The 25779-nt window shown below is 41.9% G+C and overlaps 1 protein-coding gene across 3 annotated transcripts in view; it reads right to left on the bottom strand.

Moving 5' to 3' along the window:
* Positions 1-25553, bottom strand: part of LOC133401143 (neurocalcin-delta A) — a 65178-nt gene extending 39625 nt beyond the window's left edge. For all 3 annotated transcript variants that reach the window (XM_061673710.1, XM_061673711.1, XM_061673712.1), the window contains exon 1: positions 25278-25553. The gene's annotated coding sequence lies outside the window, so the exon portion shown is untranslated. The remainder of the gene's footprint in view (positions 1-25277) is intronic.
* Between the last annotated feature and the right edge of the window lie 226 nt (positions 25554-25779).

Genomic DNA, 25779 nt, shown 5'->3' with positions numbered 1-25779 from the left:
ATTGGTAGAAGGATGATGAGGATGGAGCTGCCAGGCAAGAGAGCTAGAGGAAGACCAAAGAGAAGGTTGATGGATGTTGTGAGGGAAGACATGAGGGCAGTTGGTGTTCGAGAGGAGGATGCAGGAGATAAAAGGATGACGTGCTGTGGCGAGCCATAAAGGGACAAGCCGAAAGGAAAAGAAGAAGAATGGATGTCAGATCAGGGGAGGTCAGGAGACAGGAAGACTCCAAAAGAACTAGGATGTGTTTGAAAGTTTTATTTATTTATATATATATATATATATATATATATATATATATATTTTTTTTAAAGTATTTCTGAAAATAGATACTGCTGGACAGCTTGACATAGCGTTATGAGCTTTAGTGTGCTAACCGCTTCATAAACATCTCAATAGTTTACGGAAGCAGGAAAAACATATGTGTATTGAGAGATAAAGTAATACTATTAGTACTACTACTACTAATACTACTACTACTAATAATAAATAAATAAAGTTGCAGTAATGTAAATCAATATTGTCCAATTTCATTTTTTGGATGGATTATAAAATATCAAGTGGAGCACAAGGTACACGCAGGACAGCACACAATCCATATACTGTACATTCACAGTAATCTTGAGTCATTAATGACTTTTTGTCATCTTTTTGGCCTGTGGGACTCCTGAGACAGCTGATGGGTACCGGCTGGCCAAGCGGAATGCAGCTTTGGTGGTCGCTGAAGCAAAAACTCGGGCATGGGAGGATTTCGGTGAGGCCATGGAGAAAGACTTCCGGACGGCTTCGAGGAAATTCTGGTTAACCATCCGACGTCTCAGGAAGGGAAAGCAGTGCACCATCAACACTGTGTATAGTGGGGATGGGGCGCTGCTGACCTCGACTCGGGACGTTGTGAGCCGGTGGGGAGAATACTTCGAAGACCTCCTCAATTCCTAAATGTTGGTTGCAGAGGTTTACTTGGCTATAGAGTTGAAGCCATGAGAAGCTGTTAAAAAGGAAAAAAATATTACGTTATGGGCCGTTATTACGTTACGGGTCGTTATTATGTTATGGGCCTATAACGTAACAACAGCCCAGAATGTAATAAAATTTGCCCTTTTAAAAACGTAATAGGCTGACAACGTAATAACTTGCCAATAATGTAATAAAAGTCCTGAAACTATATCGCCCACTACATTTGGAGATAGCCCAAGGAGCACGGTATGGTACAAAATAGTGCAAACAAACAGGGATAACATTACTGATGACTGATATTATTAAATTCCATATTATTACAGTGTGTTCGTACAGTGTTTTAACTAAAGCATTCTGTTACAAATAATCATTTCCCTAGTAATCAATTTTTAAATTATGTATTGTATTGTATTACAAAACGAATCAAGGAACATATTCACTCCCAATTATGCAGTGTCCCTGAAAAAAACCTCGCACACTCATGTACCTGTGGCGTGCCTGCCGAGAGGAGTTTCTTTCTCAAGAGCCAAATGTCTTACTAGCATGTCCAAACAGGTCCCTCTCCTGGTCACTTTTAATATTACAGATACACGGAATATGAATTCACCAACATCGCAGCAGACTTTGTGATGTGGCTATTGCGTACATTGCGATGACAATGCTCAAACAATATATCATGCAGCCCTAATAGGCTATATTGGCAAAAGTATTCGCTCACCTGCCATGTATCAGAAATGAAATTAAGTGACATCCCATTCTTAATCCCTCAGGTTTAATATGACAATATGACATTGGTACACCCTCTGCAGTTATAACATCTTAACTCTTCTGGTTTAGGAGTGTGTTTATGGGAATGTATCAACATTTTTTCAGGAGTGCATTTGTGAGGTTCCACACTGATGTTGGATGAGAAGGCCTGGCTCTCATTCTCCACTCTAATTCATCTGAAAGTGTTCTTCTCTAGGGTTGCGGTCAGGATTGTGCAGGCCAGTCAAGTTTTTTCACATCAAGTGCTCTCATCCATGTCTTTATGAACCTTGATTTGTGCACTGATGCACAGTCACGTGGGAACACGAAGGGGCCATCTCCAAACTGTTCCCACAAAGTTGGAAATGTCCAAAATATTATCCCCTCAGCTCCAATGAAAAGAACTCTGAATGCTTCAGCATACCAAGAGAATTTGGACAGTCAAACAGTTTGGCAATTACCCCTTTCTGTTTCAATATGTCTCTGCACCAGTGCATAAAGCAAGGTCCATAAAGACATGGATGAGATAATTTGGTACGGTTGAACTTGAACTGGCCTTCACAGAGTCCTGCCCTCAACCCGATAGAACACCTTTGGGTTGATTTGCAGTGGACAGTGAGCCAGGCCTTCTCATGTAACGTCAGTGTGTGGCCTCAAAAATACGCTCCTGGAAGAATGGGTAAAAATTCCCATAAACTCCTAAACCTTGTTGAAAGCCTTCCCACAAGAGTTTAAGCTGTTATAGGTGCAAAGGGTAGACCAACATCATATTAAACCATTTGGATTTAGAATGGAATATCACTTAAAATCATCTGTGAGGTGAGCGAATACTTTTGACAATATAGTGTGGATATATAATTCACTATAAACTTGACTGTCAAACCTAGTGTATATTGGTAGAGAGCAAGAGCAATTGATAACACAAAAATATTGTACAAAGAGTATCTGTACTGTATCCCTAATCCGCGATGATAAATTCCAGGGACTAATTGTTCCAGGGCTGGGACTCATTGTTTCCATACATGTGTATCCTTGACTCAGTTTCAAGTGTAAAATGATCTATGCTATGTGTGGCTGACATAGATAGAACAGCAAATGTATATTTCTAATTAATAAAAAATAATAAATTTAAATAAAAACACAAACATAAAAAATAATAATACTGCTGTGCAGGTATACTTTCAGTATATCGTTTAAATAGTAAATGTAAAAAAATTGCATACAAGAATAATTGATTTTGCTGAGAGTCAACATGTACCGTACCGAACCGAAAACTGTGGCCACAAAACCGAAATACGAACCGAAGCGTGGATTTTGTGAAACATTCCACCCGTACCATTAACTAATGTTTTTCTTAACAATATCAATATAACATCTGTTTTTCAAAAGAAGTAACAGTTAATGAGAGAAATACTTTTACAAGTTTTTTGTTTTAGATAAGATAGTCTTATGATGACGATGTCACAATTTATGTCACGAATAGGAACAAGGTTAGCTACGTAAATGGAATCACTGTCAAACATAGTCTCGCAAAAAATAAATAAATAAATAAATAAAGGCGCAAAAGAGACATCCACTTCCTTTTTATCATTCGCTTGTGTCCAGCATGACATTTCAGTGTGTGGGAATTTCACTCTGTGGATAAAAATAGAACATCTGTTTCCCATAGGTTACGCAAATGCATGAGAGCCTATAGGCCAGGGTTATCCTTTAGAAATGAGCCATGTGGGACTGTGACACCCTGCACGGAATCTTTCAGTTGCAGGCGACCCCTTTGAACATTCTGCACCCACATGAAGTTGGATTTCAGTTTATATGATCCACCCCTTTATAAAGAACCCAATTGCAAAATAAAGAGTCTGGCAGGCCAGCTGTAACTTTGCAACCACCACAAACGTGCATGCATAACTCACATCAATTTTAGATCACACGGATGGCACAGACAATCAACAGTGATCTGAGGAACACTTCTCGGTCTGTGCACGAGTTGTGAAGATCTTCTTGCATTGAGAGCAAGAAAGTCTCAAGAACCCATGCTGTAAAGCCGGAATGTTGGGCATTTTTATTTGAAGCTGTCCTTTTGGGGTCAATCGGGCTGTTTCCACAAGTGCTTCAAAGGTTAACGTGCTACCAAATTTGAACCACCAATAGGCAGATGGGAACCTCTACAACTGTTGAGGTCCTGTACGTGAACCATTGAGTCATAGCACCCGCCACAAAGTAGCCCTGGAATCCACTTTAACTTAGTGACATTAAATTCAAGAAGAAGATGCCCAAAAAATGCACTGGAAGCCAGCTATTTTGGTTTGAAAGGACAGTTTCAGGGGCACTTTGGCAATTTCCAGGAGTCAGTCTAGTCAGTTTTCATCAATAGCTAATCTTTGGATCAATACAAATAGTTGAAACATAATTTGTAGCCCATATAAAACAGTTATTAATCTTCAAAACTTTAAATGTTAATTCAATTCAACTGTTTATTTCCAGGCGGCACGGTGAACGACTGGTTAGCACGTCCGCCTCACAGTTCTGAGGAGCCGGGTTCAAATCCGGCCTCCCTTGTGTGGAGTTTGCATGTTCTCCCTGTGCCTGCATGGGTTTTCTCCAGGTACTCCGGTTTCCTCCCTCATCACAAATACATGCACGGTAGGTTAATTCAAGACTCTAAATTGTCCGTAAGTGTGAATGGTCATTTGTTTAATTGTGCCCTGCGATTGGCTGGCAACCAGTTCAGGATGTACCCTGCCTCATGCCCGCAGTGCGCTGGGATAAGCTCCAGCGCGCCCGTGACCCTAGTGTGGATAAGTGGTGTAGAAAATGGATGGATAGATGTTTATTTCCAACTCATCCAACCATCCATCCATTTCCTAAACGTTTCATAAAAATAAATTAATATAAGATGCACAGTTAGATTTAAGAAAATAAATAAAATATATGTACAGTAAAATACCACCTCATGAACAACACAACTTTTGACAATATCGTATAAATTAGGATGTAAACTATGACATAAAAATCACATTAACCAGACTTGCATGCTTTTACTGTAAATTTGACCAGTATATAAATATAAGGACCCGGGTTCAATCCCCGGCCCTGCCTGTGTGGAGTTTGCGTGTTCTCCCCGTGCCTGCGTGGGTTTTCTCCGGGCACTCCGGTTTCCTCCCACATCCCAAAAGCATGCATTAATTAGAGACTCTAAATTGCCCGTTGGTGTGCATGTGAGTGCGAATGGTTGTCTGTTTGTATGTGCCCTGCGATTGGCTGGCAACCAGTTCAGAGTGTACCCCGCCTCCTGCCCGATGACAGCTAGGATAGGCTCCAGCATGCCCACGACCCTAATGAGGAGAAGCGGCTCAGAAAATGGATGGCTGGATGATTAAATCAGTGTTTACCAACTTTTATTAATCTCACCACACACCTGCAAAAATGTTACACAAGTATATATACTGAAATAAGGATGGTCATGTCTCAATTTACTAACTAATTGACTTATTCAATATGGAATCTGGTCCGTTTAATTAAACACAAAGCTGTCAGGTCTCTAGATTCTGCTCCTTGAGCCCCGCCCTTTTTGTTGTGTGCGTGTGTGTGTTTCAGTCAACAGACTTGGCCAGACGAGTGGTGCTGGACCAGGTGCAAGCAATCTCATCAGTGGCATACTTAAGCTGCCCCAGAACTCCATCTTGTTGCCAGATCAACAACTTGTGAGCCTGATTTGGTGCATCTCGCCACTTTGTTTACTGGAGTATCACTCTGATATTGACTGTGCCTTGTTACTTGTTTTTATGGACAAATCCATGATTCTGCTCCTTGCCTGCCTGCCTGCCTTGCACCCTGCACTTGATCAAATGGCAAACCAGTCACGGCTTCCATCCTCCCCCCTGAACAGCATGGACCCCACAGAGACTGATCCACTTCGTCGGAGGCTTAATGGACAATAATTGCTATTGGACCAGTATAACCAAGCATTGAACGTGATTGGTCACGTATGTGAATTCTCCACGTACGCTCCAAAGAGAGTTTTCATCTTTCCAGCCACTGTCTTATTTTACTGACCAAGACAAAATATCCTTCCTCATTTGCCTGTCTCAGGGGCCTGGCGATGTCTTGGGCCACTGCGGAATGAGAGAGGCAGTCCCCGATTTGCGCGTTGCGGATGAGATGAGGAAGCTCTTCAACCATCCAGTCTGCAGTAAGGAAGCTGCAAAGCGTCTTATGTCACTCCATTAGGGGGCTTGCAGCGTGGCCGAGGTTTCTGTTGACTTTAGAAGTCTCGAAGTCGAGAGTCATTTCAACGACCAGGTGTGTTTTTCGGGGGCTGGCGGCGGCGCACTGAATGAGTCCATCAACGATTAGCTAGCTTCTAGGGACGAGCCTCCTAGTTTTGATGACCTCTCCAAGCTTGCTATTCGGCTCGATTGCCGTCTTCGGGAGCGCCAAACAGAACGTTTGCTTTTTTTTCAACTTCACCCGCACCCCTCTCACTTCTGCAACAGTCTCCTCTCACCCCTTCCTTCCAGACAAGCAATTTGCTTCCCCCTACTGCCACTAACGAACCCATCCAGCTTGGATGTGCCCTGCTGAGGAGGAAGCATGTAGGCGTAACTCTAATTTGTGTCTGTATTTGGGAAGAAATGGTCCCTACATCTCCAACTGTCCCACACGACCATGAGCTCATCTTCCGGGAAGGATTGACGGGTGAATCATACACAAACTTACTCTTCTTCAGCTTTCTTTAAGCTCTCTGCTACCCTCTGGAAGGATGTCAATGCCTCTCTGAGCTCTTGTCCATTCAGGAGCTGATGACAATCTGATAGATTGCATCTTTGTGGAGCAGATGGGCATTGATATACTGTCAATTACTTGTTTGCATAAGCCAGAAGACCCTACCTGTTCTGCTAGTAATGGGCTTACCTTGGGTGATGATTCAAATCACAATTTTTTTTAAAATTTATTTTAAACAGGAGGTTCATCCGGAACTACAGCCACATTGCAGCGCCTCATTCTACCCTAATAAAGGTTTGGCACGTCCAAATCAAGGTGGTTTTGGTTCTGGTTCCCTGGACCCTGTTTCTGCTTGTCTGGTTACATAGGCGGGCTCTGATGTGGCCTTCCAGCCCCGTGGCCCCTGCTCTCCATGTCTCAATCTGGAGTATCTGCACCCTCTGTGTTGGGTTTCCTCATCAGCTGTTCGCCCTGACCCGCCAGCTCCTGCTAGGTTTGACCTGGTCAATGCCAGATCACTTGGGAATAAAACATTTATCCTTTAAGGATCTCTTCATATCTCGGGAACTGGACTTCCTCTTTATCTCAGAGACATGGCGGAGTCCTGGTGAGTCCTGTATCTTTATGCAACTTTTACCTCACGAGTGTTATTTTAATTATCCCTGGACATCTGGCCGAGGTGGCGAAACTGTGAGTGATTTTAAATGCAACCAGATGTCACTGTCATCCCCCGCCAGCTTTGAACGGAATCTGTTTGAACTGGGACATTCACACACTGTGTTGTGTGCGGTAGTTTATCGGCCTCCTAAATAATAACAGACTTTAACTTTTCTATATTCTTGACTGATATTGTCTAAATATGACTGGTTCCTGATTGCTGGTGATTGTAATATTCACGTGTTGCCCCAAGAACCCATTAGAGAGTGACTTTCTAAGCATCATCAACTCTTTTAATCTTATCCAATCTGTAATTTGGGCCTACACTTGATCTTGTTTTTATCCTATAGTTTGTCTGTTTCTAATCTGAAGATCTGTGATGGCTTCTTCCCTGATCATATGCCTGTACTGTTTGCAGTCAAACATCACGCTGCCGCTTGCAGATGTCGTGTTATTAACCCTTCCACCGCTGCTTACTTCTCAACTGCCTTCAGTCAATAATGACATTGCAGCTCCATTAAAAACAAGAAAGCAAAAAACTAAAACTGAGGCTGAGCCCTGGCTGAATGAAACAATCCGTCCTTCCAGATGGGCGTATCGAAGAGCTGAGAGAAACTGGAAATAGGACAAATTACAAGTGTCTTTTCAAATGTTGAGACTCCTGGCGTCGTTACAATCCACTGTGAAAGAGGCTAAGAAATATTTTTCTGATATTGTTCTGTTAAACTCCCACAAGCCTTGTGTTCTGTTTAAGGTTATCGACTCGGACTTGAATGCACCACAAACTGTTGGGTTCTGTGTGTGTGAACATTTTTCCTTGATGGTCTCTTCTGCCAGAGCCCTTATTTCACCCCCTAGCGTTGATCCTTCAAGTGTTTGTCCCCTCCTCTGCTGTTTTAGACTATTTTGAGCCGGTGACCCTGCACTTTGTGCTGGAAAATGTTGGTCATTTGAAGTCCTCAGGTTCACCAAGTAGTAATGTCCCTCCCTGACTTTTTAAGGTGTTCCCTACTATTGGGCCATCATTTACTGCAGTTATTAAGACGTCTGTCTGTATGAGTGGTTCCCATTAACCTTAAACATGCTGTCGTACAACCTTTTGTTTTATTTAAAAAAACAAAAACCTGTGCTGGATACCACTGTCTTGGCAAATTTTAGGGCTATCTCCAAATTGCCTTTTCTAAAATCCTGGAAAAGCTTGTCTATTCCCTTCTATTGTTATGTAGTTTAATAAACACAATATTATTGAGCTTTTCCAATCTGGTTTTAAAACATTGCACAGCACTGACTCTGCGCTTTTTAGTAATTTCTGACATCTTTTTAGCTACTGACTGGTCACTGTGTTGTCCTAGTACTTTTAGATCTGATTGCTCTTTTGGAGCAGTGGGTAGGCATCAGTGGTACCGCACTTGAAAGGTTCTCTGAGACGGGGTAGGACCTGAACCTTTCTTGTTAGGCCTTGCTTGACTCTGTGTCCTCCAGTCTCACATAGGGTACCACAGGGTTCTGTGCTTGGCCCTCTCTCTACTCCCACCCTGCTCAATTATTAGGAAACATGGTATTTATTTTCATTCCTATGCAGATGACAGTAAGAGCTGTGCCATCCCATTGCTAGAGTGCTTACATGACAGTAAGGCCTGGCTGTGTCTCAACCTTTTAAATTTTAATGAAATAAAATAATTGGTGGCTCTTCTTTGACCCCCCCCCCCCCACACAAGTTGATCTGGGTCCCTTAGCGTGATCTCAAAAGTCCATCATTAACAACATGGGTGTAAGAGTGGACAATTTAATATGACACCCAAATTAAAGTTGGTTAAACCGAGCCTCCAGTTAAGGCAGCTGGCAAAAATCAAACCAATCCTTCAAAAACATGACTTTGAAATAGAAACCCACGCCTGTGTGACTACTTGGCTGGTTTATGGGAATGCGCTATATATGGGGGTTAGTGGGTCCTCCATTGCTCATCTGCAACTGCTGCGGCTCGTCTTTTAACTGGCACAAGAAAGTACGAGCATATATCGCCTATTTTAGCTTCACATCACTGGCTGCCTATTCATTTTAAAATTATTTGGTTTGCTTTTTAAGCCTTGAATGGCCTTGCCCTACCGTACCTTCTCTGAGCTGCTGCATCATTACATTCCCAGCAGCTTTCTCAGGTCAGCTGAACAGCTGCTCCTGAAAGAGCCTAGACTCAGGCTTAAACTTGGAGGCGAACGAGCGTTTGCTGTTGCAGCTCCAAAATTGTGGAATGTTTTGTTATTCCACACACGACAAGCCGAATCACTCTCATTTTAAATCCTTGCTAAAAAAAACACTTTTTTTTTTACCCTGGGTTTTAACACCAGTTGGCGTGTGATGTACTGTATGTGTGTGGGCAGTGCATTTTATTTAGATTTTACTCATTTCATTTTACGTAGTTTGTATCATTTTATTTTACTGTTTTTATCCTTATTTTGTAGTTTTGCTGTTTTTTTTTATTTTTTGCATTGCACATCACTTTGTGAACATTGTTTACATTGTGCTATATAATAAGTGGATTGGACTTGGCTTTTGGAGAATTGACAAAAATGGTTTGGTTCCGCTCCAGTCCTAATTCATCCTGACAATTCATTGTCGAGGTTGATGTGGGAGTCAGTGCCGTGCTGTCAGTGTTCCAAGGAGGATGATAAGGTGCATCTTTGTGCCTTCTTTTCACGCAAACATTTCCCAGATGAATGGAACTACGCTATCGGGAACAAAGAACTTTTGGCGGTCAAGCTGGCCCTGGAGGAATGGCGACACCTGTTTGACTGAGCGGAACACCCCTTTGTCCTTTGGACTGACCATCACAATCTGGAATACATCCTATCAGCCAAGTGTTTTAACTCCCAATGAGCAAGGTGGGTGCTATTTTTCAATCGGTTCATTTTTACCCTGTTACCACCCAGGGTCTTGAAGTACTAAGTCTGACACACATTTTGTCAGTTTGCTCCTGATGGCGCTAACGCAGAACCTGAACATATTCTCTTTTTTTTTTTTTTTTTTTTTGCATCCCTTACCTGGTAGATCGAGTCTCAGGAGGAGATCCTGGTGGAGGTCCCAGGAACTGTCTGCTTGTCCCTGTTTCAGTCCATTCCCAGGTGTTGGCGTGTGCTCACTCATCGCAACTGACTTGTCACTCTGGTGTCTATCACCCTTTGTCGCCAGCCTACCACACTCAAGAGGTAACACTGTCATCCTCACAATTGTAGACAGTTTCTCTAAGGCTGCTCATTTTCTTGGACTCCCCAAACTTCTGTCTGCAAAGGAGACGGCTGAATTACTAGTCCAAAATGTGTTCTGTGTACATGGTATTTCCTCTGACATTGTGTCTGAAAGAGTTCACATCATGAGTCTGGAAGTCCTTTTGTGCTGGTCTGGGTGTCGGTGTTTGTCTGGCCTCTGGGTACCATGTTCAGACTAACGGGCAGGCTGAGCGTAACAACCAGCAGCTGGAGTCTACCCTGCGCTACATGACCCACTAAAACCCTAGTTCGTGGCGCATCCAGCTCACATGGGTCAAGTCGGCAGACAATACGCTGATGAGTACATCCCTTGGTATGTCTCCTTTTCAATGCTCCTTGGGCTATCAGCCCCCACTGTTGCCGTCACAGGAGAGAGTGTGCAGTTCCTTCTGTCGAGGTCTACATGTGCTGGTGCACCAAAGTTTGGAGGTCAGCCTGTTCCGCCGTGCTCTGTGCCACTTCTAGATCTCGGGTACAGACTAATCGTCATCACACTCCTGCTCCCCCCTACACAGTCAGACAAAAAGTATGGCTTTACACACGGAACATTCTCCTTAAAGTGGAGTCTAAGAAACTGCCAAACCGATTAATTGGGCCCTACCAAATTACTGCTGTGGTAAACCCCTGTACAGTCCGTCTTAAGCTCCTCAGCTATCTTCGGGTTCATCCATCTTTCCACGTTTCACAAGTTACACCTGTCCGTTGTGCCTCCTGCGCTGCTTATTGACGGTCATCCTGCCTTCACTGTCAGCAAGCTCTTAGATGTGCGTCGCAGGGACCGGGGCGTCCAGTACTTGGTGGACTGGGAGGGTTATGGGCCGAAGGAGCGGCGTTGGGTTCCTGCCCGCAAGGTGTTGAATAGGGAGCTCATCTGCGACTATCGTTGCCACCATCCCGGTCGCTGGGGTCGTGCGCCGAGTGGCACCAGTGTGTGGGGGGATACTGTCAGATCTTAGGGAAGGGCTCAAGGAGCAGAGTCCATTCTCTCTGTGTGTGTGTGTGTGTGTGTTGTTTTATTTTTCTCCCGTTGTGCAGGATTGAAAAGACAAGCGGTGCTGGACCAGGTGCAAGTAATCGCATCAGTGGCATATTTAAGCCAGTCCAGAACTCCATCACGTCGCTACATCAACAACTCGCGAGCTGTTCATCCAGCAACTTTCTTTATTGCAGTATCACTGATATTGACTGTGCCTTGTTACCTGTTTTTATAGACAAATCCACAATTTTGCTGCCTGCCTTGCACCCTGCACTTGATCAACTCTCAAACCAGTCATTGATTAAATCCTACCCCCAGAACCGCACCTAGCGCAATCTCCATTACATTTGTTAAATAAATCGTCATTGCATCTGCCACATTGCCTTCATTTCTGCAATTGGGGTCCTCTTCACATGCAAAGCCTGAACAAAAGCTGATACACTTGCAGAGAGATGACTTATTCTGTTGTATGAATGACAACAGGTGGATACACAGATCTGTTTCATTACGAAGAGCATTTAATTGTTCTGCCTGTCACTTTGGTACTGGCATAGATGAACAAAGATGTATTTGTAATTAATCATATTTCCAAACAAATTAGGTGAAACTAGATAATTTCCAACTCCACCCCTGAGGATCTCTCTCGGCACACTAGTGTGCCACGGCAGGCTGGTTGAAATCACTGGGTTAAACTGATCTACACGTGTATAAAACTTTGGTACCCCTCTGTTAGTGAAAGGAAAAACCCACAGTGGTCATAGAAATTACTTGAATCAGACAAACTAAATAATAATGTATGTATGTGATAATTAATCAGTGAAAATTAGACATTGCTTAATTATTAAAAAAAACAAACTTATGAAACAGGCCTTGGCAAAAATGATGGTACTCTTAATATTTTATTGAACAACCTTTTGAGGCAAACGATATTTGTAACTTTCAATTTCAAAACTATTGGTTAGTTGCTGCATTTCCTCACTGTCCCTCGGTCTATCCCAAAAAAGCTTTTTCTGTCGGGCTGCATTTTTATAAAACATCAGAATGATTAAAAATGAATAAATGAGCAGAGGAAATATTTGGTTGTGAGGTTGGTTGGAATACAGTATATTATTCACCCACTTCTTTCAGACACCAGACTAACAAAGGAGTAGTACTCAATATACCTTCAATGGTCGCTATACATACTACATTGGATAGTAGAATAATTCCAAATGTAATCAAGGATGTACACGATGTTAAGCGGATTATTACATGTACAGTATAACTGTATATGACTCAATCACCATCGCCACAGACTTTCCTTGGGTCTCTTCAAGTCGAATGAAGGCAGCATTGGGTAACTAACGTATTAATAGTGATATCTAAGTATGGTGTTCATACAGATCAGACCCGAATGAAGTAGCCTGATGAGCCTGTATAGCGGAGACACTGTGGTCCAGCAACTGATAAAATGGCCAATGATAAAATGGGCCTAAGTGTCGAACCGAACAGAATCACTTTCAAGTGCTTGAAAAAAAATATTTGGGTCCTTTACCTCTGTTATCGTAAGGCATAAAGACATTGATCAGCATTATGTTTGAATTCTCAAAGTGTCAGAAATATGATCCTATTATCAGTGGTTAATTTGGATACTTTGACAATGGCAACATGCCACCTGGACACAAGCCGGGGATTGATCAGAATCTGGTTCAAGGCCTCCAGGAGGTATGCCGATCACTAGATTTACAATGCCATCTCCATAAAAAGACATCGATATTGAGGAAACACAGTTCAACCCTTGCAAGCCATGTATCCTGTCGTAAAACAATGTCACATGAGCAACATACTTGATTATCTAGTACAGACGTTTTCATTTCGATAATGGAATTCTGCGTACTCAGAATGTACATAGCTAGATCAGATACATCTATCCATCCATTTTCCATACCGCTTATCCTCACTAGGGCCGCAGGCGTGCTAGAGCCTATCCCAGCTATCTATAGGCGAGAGGCAGGGTACACGCTGAACTGGTAGCTAGGCCAATCGCAGGGCACATCTAAACAAACAACCATTCGCACTTGCATTCATACCGACGGACAATTTAGTTTTCCATTAATCTACGATGCATGTTTTTGGGATGTGGGATGAGTACCCGGAGAAAACTCACGCAGGTATGGGGAGAACATGCAAACTCCAGACAGGCGAGGCCGGATTTGAACCCGGATAGATCAGATAATTTGTACTTTTTTTTAATTTATTTTTTTAAATGAAATACTAAAAGTGTCCTACAATTTGTTCACAAATTTCCTCACAACAACAAATTAGGGCCATAAATTCACGACAAGAAGACAACCTAGCTTGTCATCATTCTGAATTATTCTGAATGACTTTTGATATTTGTGTTTTAGTTCGAAACATCTCACACCAATGTCAGTTTTGGTTCAAGACATATTTTTACCATATCTGCCTACAAGGTGTCAGGATCCACGTGACTCACAAAAAACATCTAGCAGGAGAAGGTTTGCAACGCAGACCTGGGATGGACGATCAAGCACACTGGCAAGAGACCTCAAATCGCATTGTGATTTTGATGGGGATTTAGAACTGGCGACTCTGGTCGATGCCACTGAACAGGGATTTGTTTTTTTGTGTTGGCTAGCTGTGGTTGCCCTTGACCAGAGATTTCGCCGCCACACACACGTACGTCTCCGATAGGCCTCACCCGATAGCGGGAAGATTGACAGTTGGTGTTTAGATTTCCGTGGGGATCTCAGGTTGGACCTTATTGGACGCTGTAGATGGAGTTTCGTCTGGTGCCACGGCTGGGTGAAGGCTTTTGTTACTTAGATGTCCAGGGCCGACATGAAGCCTGTTGGCACTGTAGGAATTGAAAATACTGATACTTGATACTCTAGCCATGAATGTATGAATCTTCTCAGTCATCTTGAGATGCCTATATGCAATTCTTTTTCGCTCAGTTTGGGAGGATGATACTCCTGGACACTACTGCTTTACTCTTGCTCCTTTTGTTCTCATTAATCATTCTGAAGCCAGAAAGACTGCACTGTGTTGCCATAGAAATAATGTCTCGGCAGGAAATGAGAACTGGAAATAGGTAGAGGAAGTGGTCAAATTTCATACAACCATTTTTGATATGTTAATGCGGTCGCGTATCTGCGTAAAGTCCACCTTATGCCTGCTTTCACACGCACAATAAATAAGTTTCTGGGTTTTAAGCACAAGTGATCGCTTGATAGTTTGAGAATCGAGACCCAGCCGGCCGCCACTAAGTCATAGAAATACAGTTTATACACTATGCATATATTGTGTTATCCAAACAATACTTAACAATATTTATTATTTCATACAGTATGTTCTTGTGAATGAAATAGATCGGAGTGCGGTCTCCATCACCAAAATGTATGCGAGCGATGTACGTAGCATGCCGCGCGTCAGTGAATGGGTGCGATTGTGGATCCCCCCCAAAATGTTCACACTCTCCTTTATAAAAAGGAAATAGTAGCCAACAAGTTAGGTTAGCTGACTGTGAACGTGGAAAAGTACAGATCCAGACTTTGGATATTGATCTTGTTCAAGACATTCCTTACGGGAAGGATTTAACCTCACGCACACAAAATGTGCACGATGCGGTAAAATGGCTTGATCGCTTTAAGTGGTTAAAACTGAAAATGTTAGATATTAGTGTTGTTAAAAGGAAAGGTGATGTAACACAGTGGTAAACATGTCCCTGTCTCAGCTTTTTGGAATGTGTTGCACACATCAAATTCAAAATGAGTGAATATTTTCCCAAAAAACTGGATCAGTTTGAAAAATTAATATCTTGTCCTTTAGTGTATTCAATTGAACATACATTGAAAAGGATTTGCAAATCATTGTCTTCTGTTTTTATTAATGTTTTACACAGCGTCCCAATTTCATTGGAATTGGGGTTTGTAAAATGTATTCCTTCCTCCTTATGTACTTGCACTTGTATTGCATTTGTAAACAAATGAGACGTATTTTAAAATTTAAGACAGAACAGAATAACAATGAAGTTGTACCTTTTGATTATGACTCCAGTTTGGTAGTGTCTTCATGATCTAATTGTCAGAAATATGTGAAATATAATGGGTGCAATCCTAGTAATTTGGATACATTAACCATTGTAATTACATTGAATACATTATATATATTACGTTGACCCAACACAAGTCCATTGAGATGAACCAACAGATTTGTGCTTAAAAAAAGCCATTTCATGTTCATTTTTTCAAGTTCATTGAAAGAGTTATTTTAATTTAGCGTACTTATGATGTCCCAGGTAATACACGGAGCTCTAAAACCTCTTTAAAAAGATGACCTTGGTGACAAAGGAAGGAAACTGTGAAAGGTCAGTGAATTGTGTTGAATTCCATGGTGAACAAAGGGTGAAGTCGCTAACACAATGGCAGACAAGCAAGTTTTGACATTTGTAGAATGCACTGAAAATAGTTGCATGGCGAGGGATGGGCATTGTTCAATATTTAATCATTAGGAATAATGGACATTGTTGAAAAACTTTTTTTTAGTATTAGTGTTTTCTGACATAATCAAGTTGTCAATGTGCAATTCCGGATGAGTAAAGGGACTTTTGACTCGCACGTGCTGTAATTACATCATGAAAGAAAAGAAAAAAATGAGCGGGTCATTCTGTTACACCTGAAACACCTATATTTATGACTAGTGCCTCACAGCACGGATGTTCGATTAGGACTCAAATCCCCTTTACATTAAAACTTTGTCATTTAGTTCTTGAGTGTTTTGTTGTTTTTAAATAATGTGAACAGTAGTCAACTTATTTTAACACTTGAATTAAAGTTAAGAACAATACTACTTAAACACTGACTTTTAAAGTTGTTAAAGATTTTATGATGGCAACAGATTGACCTTGGATGATTTTGAGTTCCCATTACTTCCTATATAAGGAATATTGTTTCATAATCATAATCATAGTCTAGGTCGACATGCATTGCAGAAGGGATTTTGTTTGGCCTCAGGGGTTCTACACAACAAGATTTATTTTGTTCATAACACTTTACGTTTTTTGATAGCCAAAGATACATTTTTTAAGGACTGATCATTCAGACTTTAAAAAGTATCAGATTAAAATTTACTCCTTGAGTATTTGTCAATTATCTTAACTGTTCCTTTCTTTCTCACTCACTCACTCACTCACTCACACACTTTCCATTTCTTTCTTTCTGACTGTGGTCATAAATCACTGGTTGCATAAACTGCCTTCAAGTTAGTTTCCACTAGTGTTACATGAAACCCTCATGAAACCTTCTTAAGTACAAAACAGGATGTTATAGGAACCTTAAAGAAGTTTATCTTAGCTTGTGGTATTTTTTTTTTTAAATATAATTTCGGAAGTTCAGCAAAAGCAAATGTAGCGTCTCACCCGTATTTGCGGCAAATATTGCAGTTCTGCATTATGCATGCATTTGTGTCACTTCAGAATAATGCTCAAGTAATAGTCAAATGACATTATTATTATTATACTTTTTTTTTTTTTTTAAATAAAAGGTTCGGAGCTGGTGACATGTTAAGGTGAAAATGGCAAAATAATCAGCTAATGATTTATCTAAAATTATAAATACATGTGTATACTGTACAACCCCAATTCCAATGAAGTTGGGACGTTATGTTAAATATAAATAAAAACAGAATACCATGATTTGCAAATCATGTTCAACCTATATTTAATTGAATACACTACAAAGACAAGATATTTAATGTTCAAACTGATAAACTTTATTGTTTTTAGCAAATAATCATTAACTTAGAATTTTAGGGCTGCAACACGTTCCAAAAAAAGCTGAGACAGGTGGCAAAAAAGATTGAGGAAGTTGAGGAATGCTCATCAAACACCTGTTTGGAACATCCCACAGATGAATAGGCTAATTGGGAACAGGTGGGTGCCATGATTGGGTATAAAAGGAGCTTCCCTGAATTGCTCAGTCATTCACAAGCAAAGATGGGGTGAGATTCACCTCTTTGTGAACAAGCGCGTGAGAAAATAGTGCAACAGTTTTGACAATGTCCTTCAACGTACAATTGCAAGGAATTTAGGGATTTCATCATCTACGGTCCATAATATAATCAAAAGGTTCAGAGAATCTGGAGAAATCACGCATGTAAGCGGCAAGGCCGAAAACCAACATTGAATGCCCGTGGCCTTCGATCCTCAGGCGGCACTGCATCAAAAACTAGCATCAATGGGTAAAGGATATCAACACATGTGCTCAGGAACACTTCAGAAAACCAATGTCAGTAAATACAGTTCGGCGCTACATCCGTAAGTGCAACTTAAAACTCTAATATGCAAAGCAAAAGCCATTTATCAACAACACCCAAAAACGCCGCCGGCTTCTCTGGGCCCGAGCTCATCTAAGATGGACTGATACAAAGTGGAAAAGTGTTCATTGGTCCGCTAAGTCCACATTTTAAATTGTTTTTGGAAATTGTGGACGTCGTGTCTTCCGGGCCAAAGAGGAAAAGAACCATGCGGACTGTTATGGACGCAAAATTCAAAAGCCAGCATTTGTGATGGTATGGGGCTGTGTCAGTGCCAATGGCATGTGTAACTTACACATCTGTGGAGGCGCCATTAATCCTGAAAGGTACATACAGGTTTTGGAGAAACATATGCTGCCATCCAAGCAACATCTTTTTCATGGACGCCCCTGCTTATTTCAGGAAGACAATGCCAAACCACATTCTGTACGTGTTACAACAGCGTGGCTTTGTAGTAAAAGAGTGCGGGTACTAGACTGGCCTGGCTGCAGTCCAGACCCGTCTCCCATTGAAAATGTGTGCCGCATTATGAAGTGTAAAATATGACAACGGAGACCCCGGACTGTTGAACAGCTGAAGCTGTACATCAAGCAAGACTGGGAAAGAATTTCACCTACAAAGCTTCAACAATTAGTGTCCTCAGTTCCCAAACGTTTCTTGAATGTTATTAAAAGAAAAGGTAATGCAACACAGTGGTAAACATGACCCTGTCCCAGCTTTTTTGGAACGTGTTGCAGCCATAAAATTCTAAATTAATGATTATTTTCTAACAATCAAGTTTATCAGTTTGAACATTAAATATCTTGTCTTTGTAGTGTATTCAACTAAATATAGGTTGAACATGATTTGCAAATCATTGTATTCTGTTTTTATTTATGTTTAACACAACATCCCAACTTAATTGGAATTAGGGTTGTACATAAAAATGTCATGAATTATTCAAGCATAACTTTCAACCAATAAAACTAGTTTTTCTGTTCAGGAAGGCCCGTATGTATGCGCGCGCGCACATACGCACCCACTGGAGAAAGCTGCAGGATGTCTGATAAAGCTACCAGTATATCTGTCTGTGGTGGTGGTTCGTTCAGGAGACCAACGGCTCTTTTTAAATATACAATATATAGTTATTTTTTTTAATGCAAAGAAGAATATATATACACACACAAACAAAAACCTTTGTTTTTGTTGTACTGTATCCTGAAGAAATTTAGGTACAAGGTATTTTTATTGTCAATTCTGCAATATGCAGAACACATACAGAGGATTGAAATTACGGTACTCAAGGGCCCACGGTACTACAAAAGACAGTACAACTAACTTCAATATAAAACCTAAATAAACTATATCATCCATCCATTCTCTGAGCCGCTTATCCTCACAAGGGTCGCGGAGCCTATCCCAGCTATCATCGGGCAGGAGGCAGGGTACACCCTGAACTGGTTGCCAGCCAATCACATATAAACAAACAACCATTCACACTCACATTCACACCTACGGGCAATTTAGAGTCTTCAATTAACCTATCATGCATGTTTTTGGGATGTGGGAGGAAACCGGAGTGCCCGGAGAAAACCCACGCAGGCACGGGGAGAACATGCAAACTCCACACAGGCGGGGCCGGAAATTGTACCTCGGTCTTCAGAACTGTGAGGCAGACGCTCTAACCAGTCGGCCGTGCCGCGAAACTATATTATATACAGTATAAAAAGTATTAATTGAAGGTGCAAATATCAAAGGTCAGGTGACGTGTGAAACATCGTCAAGGTCAGAGAACCAAGGCAAATAAGACATTCATAAATTAGATGACAAAACCCCAATGCAGCAAAGGTGGCAGGTGCGACACTGATGATTATGAGACAAAAGTTAAAAATCCCAGCTTTTATTTAATGGTATTTACATTATTATGATTATTTTTCTGTAAATTGCTAGACAAAATGGTTTTGTAGACTTCAGAATTCATTCTGCTGCTACCATCATGAGTTACATCATAAATAAAGACTCGTGAGCCTGTTCCAGAAGCAGCCATGAAAGCCCAAGCCATAACGTTACCTCCACCATATCTTTACAGATGAGCGTCTGTGTTTTGGATTATAAACTGATCCTTTCTTTCTCCATACTTTGGCCTTTCCATTACTTTGGTAGAGTTTAATCTTGGTCTCATCAGTACAGAAAACTTTGTTCCAAAACTTTTGTGGCTAATCTCTGTACTTTGCAAAATCCAATCTGGCCTTCCAATTCTTTTTGCTGATGACTGGTTTGCATCTTGTGCTATGGCCTGTATATTTCTTCCCTCGAAGTCTTCTTCGAACAGTGGATTTTCATACCTTCCCCCCTGCCCTGTGGAGGTTGGCAGTGATGTCACTGACTGTTGTCTTTGGGTGTTTCTTCACAGCTCTCAGCAATGTTTCTGTCATAAACTGCTGTTGATAGCCTTGGCCGACCTGTTCGATGTCTGTTGCTCAGTATAGCAGTAGTTTCTTTCTTTTTCAGGACATTCCAAATTGTTGCTTTGGCTATGCCCAATGTTGGTGCAATAGCTCTGCTAGATTTTCCATCTTCTCTCAGCTTCAAAATGGTTTGCTTTTCTCCCATAGACAGCTCTCTGGTCTTCATGTTTGCTTAACAGCAAATGCAGTTTTCACAGGCAAAAGCCAAAGCCAAAAACAAGCACTATCTAATGTTTAAGCAATCAATCTAAAAGGCAACACCTGAGCAGCTAGAAACAAGGCTTTACACGATGAGGATTTTTGGGGGAGATCACTGATCAGCAAGTTTAAAAAACTGATAACCAATCAGTGATCCGATCACAAAATGGAGCTATGCGTCTATTTACATGAATTGTTCTTTTATTGGCGGCACGGTGGCCGACTGGTTAGAGCGTCAGCCTCACAGTTCTGAGGAACCGGGTTCAATCCCCGGCCCCGCCTGTGTGGAGCTTGCATGTTCTCCCCGTGCCTGCGTGGGTTTTCTCCGGGCACTCCGGTTTCCTCCCACATCCCAAAAACATGCATTAATTGGAGACTCTAAATTGCCCCTAGGCATGACTGTGAGTGCGAATGGTTGTTTGTTTCTATGTGCCCTGCGATTGGCTGGCAACCAGTTCAGGGTGTACCCCGCCTCCTGCCCGATGACAGCTGAGATAGGCTCCAGCATGCCCGCGACCCTAGTGAGGAGAAGCAGCTCAGAAAATGAATGGATGGATGTTCTTTTATTGTATATGCTTGTGTACTGTATACTGAGTATGTATCTTCAAAATTATTCTCTAGCATTTTAGACTTAAAAACATCTTTAAAACAGACTTTAAAACATCAATGACCTCTCGGGAGCATTCAAGGATTGGCCACTGACATAAGTTTAGGTCAAATCAACATTACAACATGACAGAAATAATGGGTGCTAACTTACGGTATAAAATTACTTTATTGCAATTAAATGACTTTAACAAATACTGTTAATGACATGCTTTCTCTAACTTTCTCACTGTCCCAGCTATATGGACTGGTGTTGTCCAGAGTTTGCATCGGTCCTCCTTGTGTACATTCTTCAGGTGCCCAATCAAATTTGTTGAGGTGAAGCATTTAGATGACGTTCCCCGCGACGTATTTCAGTTGTGCACAGACTGCAAATAACTTACGTGTTGTTTGTCTGAGACACAGCAAAATAGGCCCACACTGACATGTTTTTTTCACTGACAAGATTGAAAAAAACTTTATTGGCCATCAGAAAGTTATAGTACTACGCCACAAGACAAGGCTAAAACTAAACTAGCATTTGGATTCATACGCGACGGCGACGCGGAGTAAATGTCTTTTGCGGAGCCGATCGATGACGTCATTGATCGGATTGGCAAATTATGACATGAAAGCCGATCGTCCGATCAGCATAAAATGCTAATTATCGGCCGAAACTGATCAAACAGATCAAATCGGTGTAAAGTCTACTCGAAAGACCCGTCAGTCACATGTTCCAATACTTTTGCTCACTTGAAAAGTCCTTTGTTTTTTAACACATCCAGATGTAAATACCATGAAATAAAAGCTGGAATTCTGAATTTTTGTCTCAAATTCATCTTTTGATCTGAAACCCAAATGTCTTCAGTATTCAACAAAAACAAAGGAATTGACCTTGCCTTTCCAATACTTTTGGAGGGGTATATATATATATATATATATATATGTGTGTGTGTGAGTGAATAGTTTTGGCGATGTAGTGTCTATTGCAATATGAAATAATACAGGATCAGTGTTGGGATAGTAAATTTTCTATGCAAACTAGTTCAGTTCATCGCTCCAGCTGCAGTTTCGACCCTACAATCTCAAAATCATGAGGAAAAGCTTGCTTTAATTTTTTTAAATGAGAAATGTAAACAAAGACGGGATTTTTGTCCTTAACTCATTCCTTGCCAATGCCGTCCAAAGACGTCATTCAGAATCCATCTATTCCTTGCCAATGCCGTCTAAAGATATCAATGCCGGTTTTTAATGGGGATGTGTGGGGGAGGGTCTTGTTCAGTTTATGTGTGATCGCCGAGCCTCTGCGTAACTGCAATGAGGATTGGCACCCTGTAGAGGGCAACAATGCCTTGAGGTAAACGTCCCTCCCTCAGAGGAAGAAGAGGAAGAAGAGGAAGACGAAGGAGGGGGCGGGCCGGCGGGGTCCAAGAGACAATGAGAGAAGGCAAAAATAATGGCAGAAAAGAGATAAGACAAAATGAAAACAAATCTAACAGAAAAGCTTTCAGTACGAGAAATTTATTACGCCAAGGCAAGAAAAATATTCCTGCGACCCATAGGAGTGACGCCTTAGATCATGCGGGGGAAATAAAGGATGACGCTCCGAGGGATTGCTTTGTAACAAAGCTATCGCGCAAAACGGCGGGCCAAATGGTGACATCCTCGGCCGCTTGCCAGCTGATCGTCTGCCGACCAGGATTTGAGTAAATGCTCATCGTCAGATGAGTGAACTGCCTCTGGATCGCCTGGAAGCAGCTGAGCTTCATTCGGAGCTTCCTCCGGATGATAGGGAGACGAAAGTAACTTGTTTGCAGCTTGCGTTAGCTACATTTAGCGAGCAAACACTCTCCTTCAATCCTTGTTACATAAAAACATAATTTAGTCCCACAAGTTCACATTACAATGTAACATCTGCTGCCAGTACTGATTTGAATTTTCCATTTCGTCCATCTTGCAGGAATTCAACACCCGCGAGTTGAACGTCCTTTACGATTGCAACGAAGAAAAGTAATGTTTTTGGTTTTTTTTACCCTTGCAAAACAAGTCATCAATAAAACGTACTCAAGTAATGGTATGTATTTTTTAAAACTCACAGGTTATGCATCCAATAGACGTTCGACTCTCATTCCGGTACGCAGTGCAGACAAAAAAGGTAATTGAAAGCTTTTTTTTTTTTATCCACGTCCCACGACAGCAATTTCAACAATGCATGTTTTAGTAATAGTTATGTTTCTAAACTGCACGGGTTGTGCTTCAAGGAGAAGTAGTGACTGGTTTCAAAGAGAATGACAACCACACAAGATCCCATTCACTGCCAACAGAAGAATAAAATCTAGATGTGGATAAAACTTTGCTAGATTTTATGCCCAAGGTGATAAAAAACTAGCCTATTAAGCAAACGGTACAGGAGGAGAATTTGGAGGAAAAAAGAGCAAGTGTGGGAGGCCCATTTGTTCATGCATTTTTGTCCAATGTAAATTCTGTACAGTTATACTTGTAAATAAATTATTTTTCTGTCAAAAGTACTTTTTCAGTGTTGTTTTATGTTCAGATGTTTGAGATTTTTACTAAAGGAAAATAAATTGGGCGGCACGGTGGACGACTGGTTAGAGCGTCAGCCTCACAGTTCTGAGGACCGGGGTTCAATCCCTGGCCCCGCCGGTGTGGAGTTTGCATGTTCTCCCCGTGCCTGCTTGGGTTTTCTCCGGGCACTCCGGTTTCCTCCCACATCCCAAAAACATGCATGCTAGGTTAATTAACAATTCTAAATTGCCCGTAAGTGTGAATGTGAGTGCGAATGTTTGTTTGTTTATATGTGCCCTCCGATTGGCTGGCAACCAGTTCAGAGTGTACCCAGCCTCCTGCCCGATGACAGCTGGGATAGTCTCCAGCACGCCCGTGACCCATAGAGGAGAAAGAAGCGGCTCAGAAAATGGATGGATGGATGGAAAAAATTTTTTGTCAAAGTAATTGTTCTGCTTGCGCTGTCTGCTTTCACAAAAATGCTGTTTTCTCCGTTTTTTTCTTCCAGAAACAGATTTGGCTGAAAGTAGCCAATATTTTACTGCTGATTACTAAAGAAAGGTATAAGCCAGAGAGAACCTTTTTTTTTTGATGAAAGAAGAGAGTCTGATATTTCTTTTGTGGGTTTTGGTGTTTACATCGTCATAGTACACAATATTCTGTGGGGCTTGAAAAATGAGTGAAATTGCTCGAAAATGCCTGGCAGTCTAGGGATTCCCTGCTCAGGAAACGCCTGGCAGTGAATGAGTTAATAGGCAAAAAAAGATTCTCTGTATATTACAGCACATCACCATCGCAGCAGACCCTGAGATGTGACTATTGCGCACACACACATCGCGATGACGATGCTCATACTATACATGTATGTGTGTGTGTGTGTACATATATCGATATATATATATAGATATAGATATATATATATAGATATATATATATTACTATGGGAGAAACACAATAAAAGCCACAAATGTCCTCTAATTAGGGATCGTGAATACCAATATAAACCTGCAACACGTACACAATGACCTGCTGCGTGGTGTGGTCTCACAGCAGATGAAAAAAAAAAAAAAAAGAAAGTAAGAGTGAGAGTTTTCTCGGAAGACTACAAACATTGTTTTTTTCCCCCCTTTCTTTCCGCCCTCTCTGGGCTAAATTTGGGCTGGCATGCTTTTGTTTGAGGCGTGCAGGAAGACGGGTCTTGTAAAGGAGGGAGGGGGGATTCTTAAGCATGACCCTCATCAAGACAAATTCAGGGGAACTCTTATCGTACCCTGTTACTTTTGTGTGCTTTGAAATCATAAATACTCACGCTTTTCCATTATCTCCGAGGGGGTGGGTGGGGGTCAGGTGGCAGCTGCTCAGCTCCCCCCCCCCCCCCCTCCCCCAACCGTCTTCTAAATCCTTGGCAGGCAGAAGCAGCAGCCCACGACTGTCACTAACATTAGAATGCTTTGAGAGGAAAAGCCATGTGGTGCAGCCCATCACTCGTGGCTCGAGAGCACCTAAACACTCTCAGCCCTTCGCACACATCACCCACCCTCTCCCACAGACACCCCCCCCCCCCCCATCACTTCCTGCAAAAAAAGATCAGCCTGTGTTTGCCGAGGTAGAAACACGCTCGTCTTCTCATGAGAGATCGCTGGTAGCTGTTTTATCATCACTGTTTCATAACATCCTTGACTCCGGTTGACCAAAGGCCAGGCTAGCATGAAGTGGTACAGTCAGTTAATACATTGAATGCCCCCCCTCGCCCTGAACAAGTATCGGAATCTTCTTTGCTGTGCAACGAAAAGCAGAAACATTTTCAGTGCTCAGCTTGTGCTTCCAGACGCAACCACGAGTCACTGTAAAAGATTCATCGAAAAAACACACGACGCTTACCTCACTTTGTGGCGATGTACAAGTTGTTTAGCAGTCCATCACCCAACACTGTCTCTAGGCTAAGTTTGGGGCGGGAGAAGAGGAAGCAACAGGCGACAATAGTAACGGCAAAACAATGTGGAGTCAAACTGGGAGAAAACGAGAAAGACTGATTGAGTTACAGAGACACACAAGACTTGCAGAGACTCCTCGTTTGAGCAAGAGGGTGTTTAAAAAAAAAGAAGAAAAAAACACACACACGCACACACGAGAAAGCTAACTCTCTCCCTTGCCTTCCTCTCCAGCGTGACGTCAGCACAGTCACATGACCGCACGCTGGAGTGGAGGGGAAATGCAAAGGGAGGGGAAAGACTGAGAGAAAAGTGACACAGAAGCCTGCGTTGCCATGGCAACAGGGACACTGCTCTGCAATGATTTCAATAGGGCAACGCACGCGCACGCGCGCGCACACACACACGCCGAGTGGAGCTGGTAAATGACAGACTCCTTTACACAACCTGTT

The sequence above is a fragment of the Phycodurus eques genome, chromosome 4, assembly GCF_024500275.1.
Source record: "Phycodurus eques isolate BA_2022a chromosome 4, UOR_Pequ_1.1, whole genome shotgun sequence".
Classification (NCBI taxonomy): Eukaryota; Metazoa; Chordata; class Actinopteri; order Syngnathiformes; family Syngnathidae; genus Phycodurus; species Phycodurus eques.
Note: the sequence above shows the minus strand (reverse complement) of the source record. Positions and strands in the feature narration are given on the sequence as shown.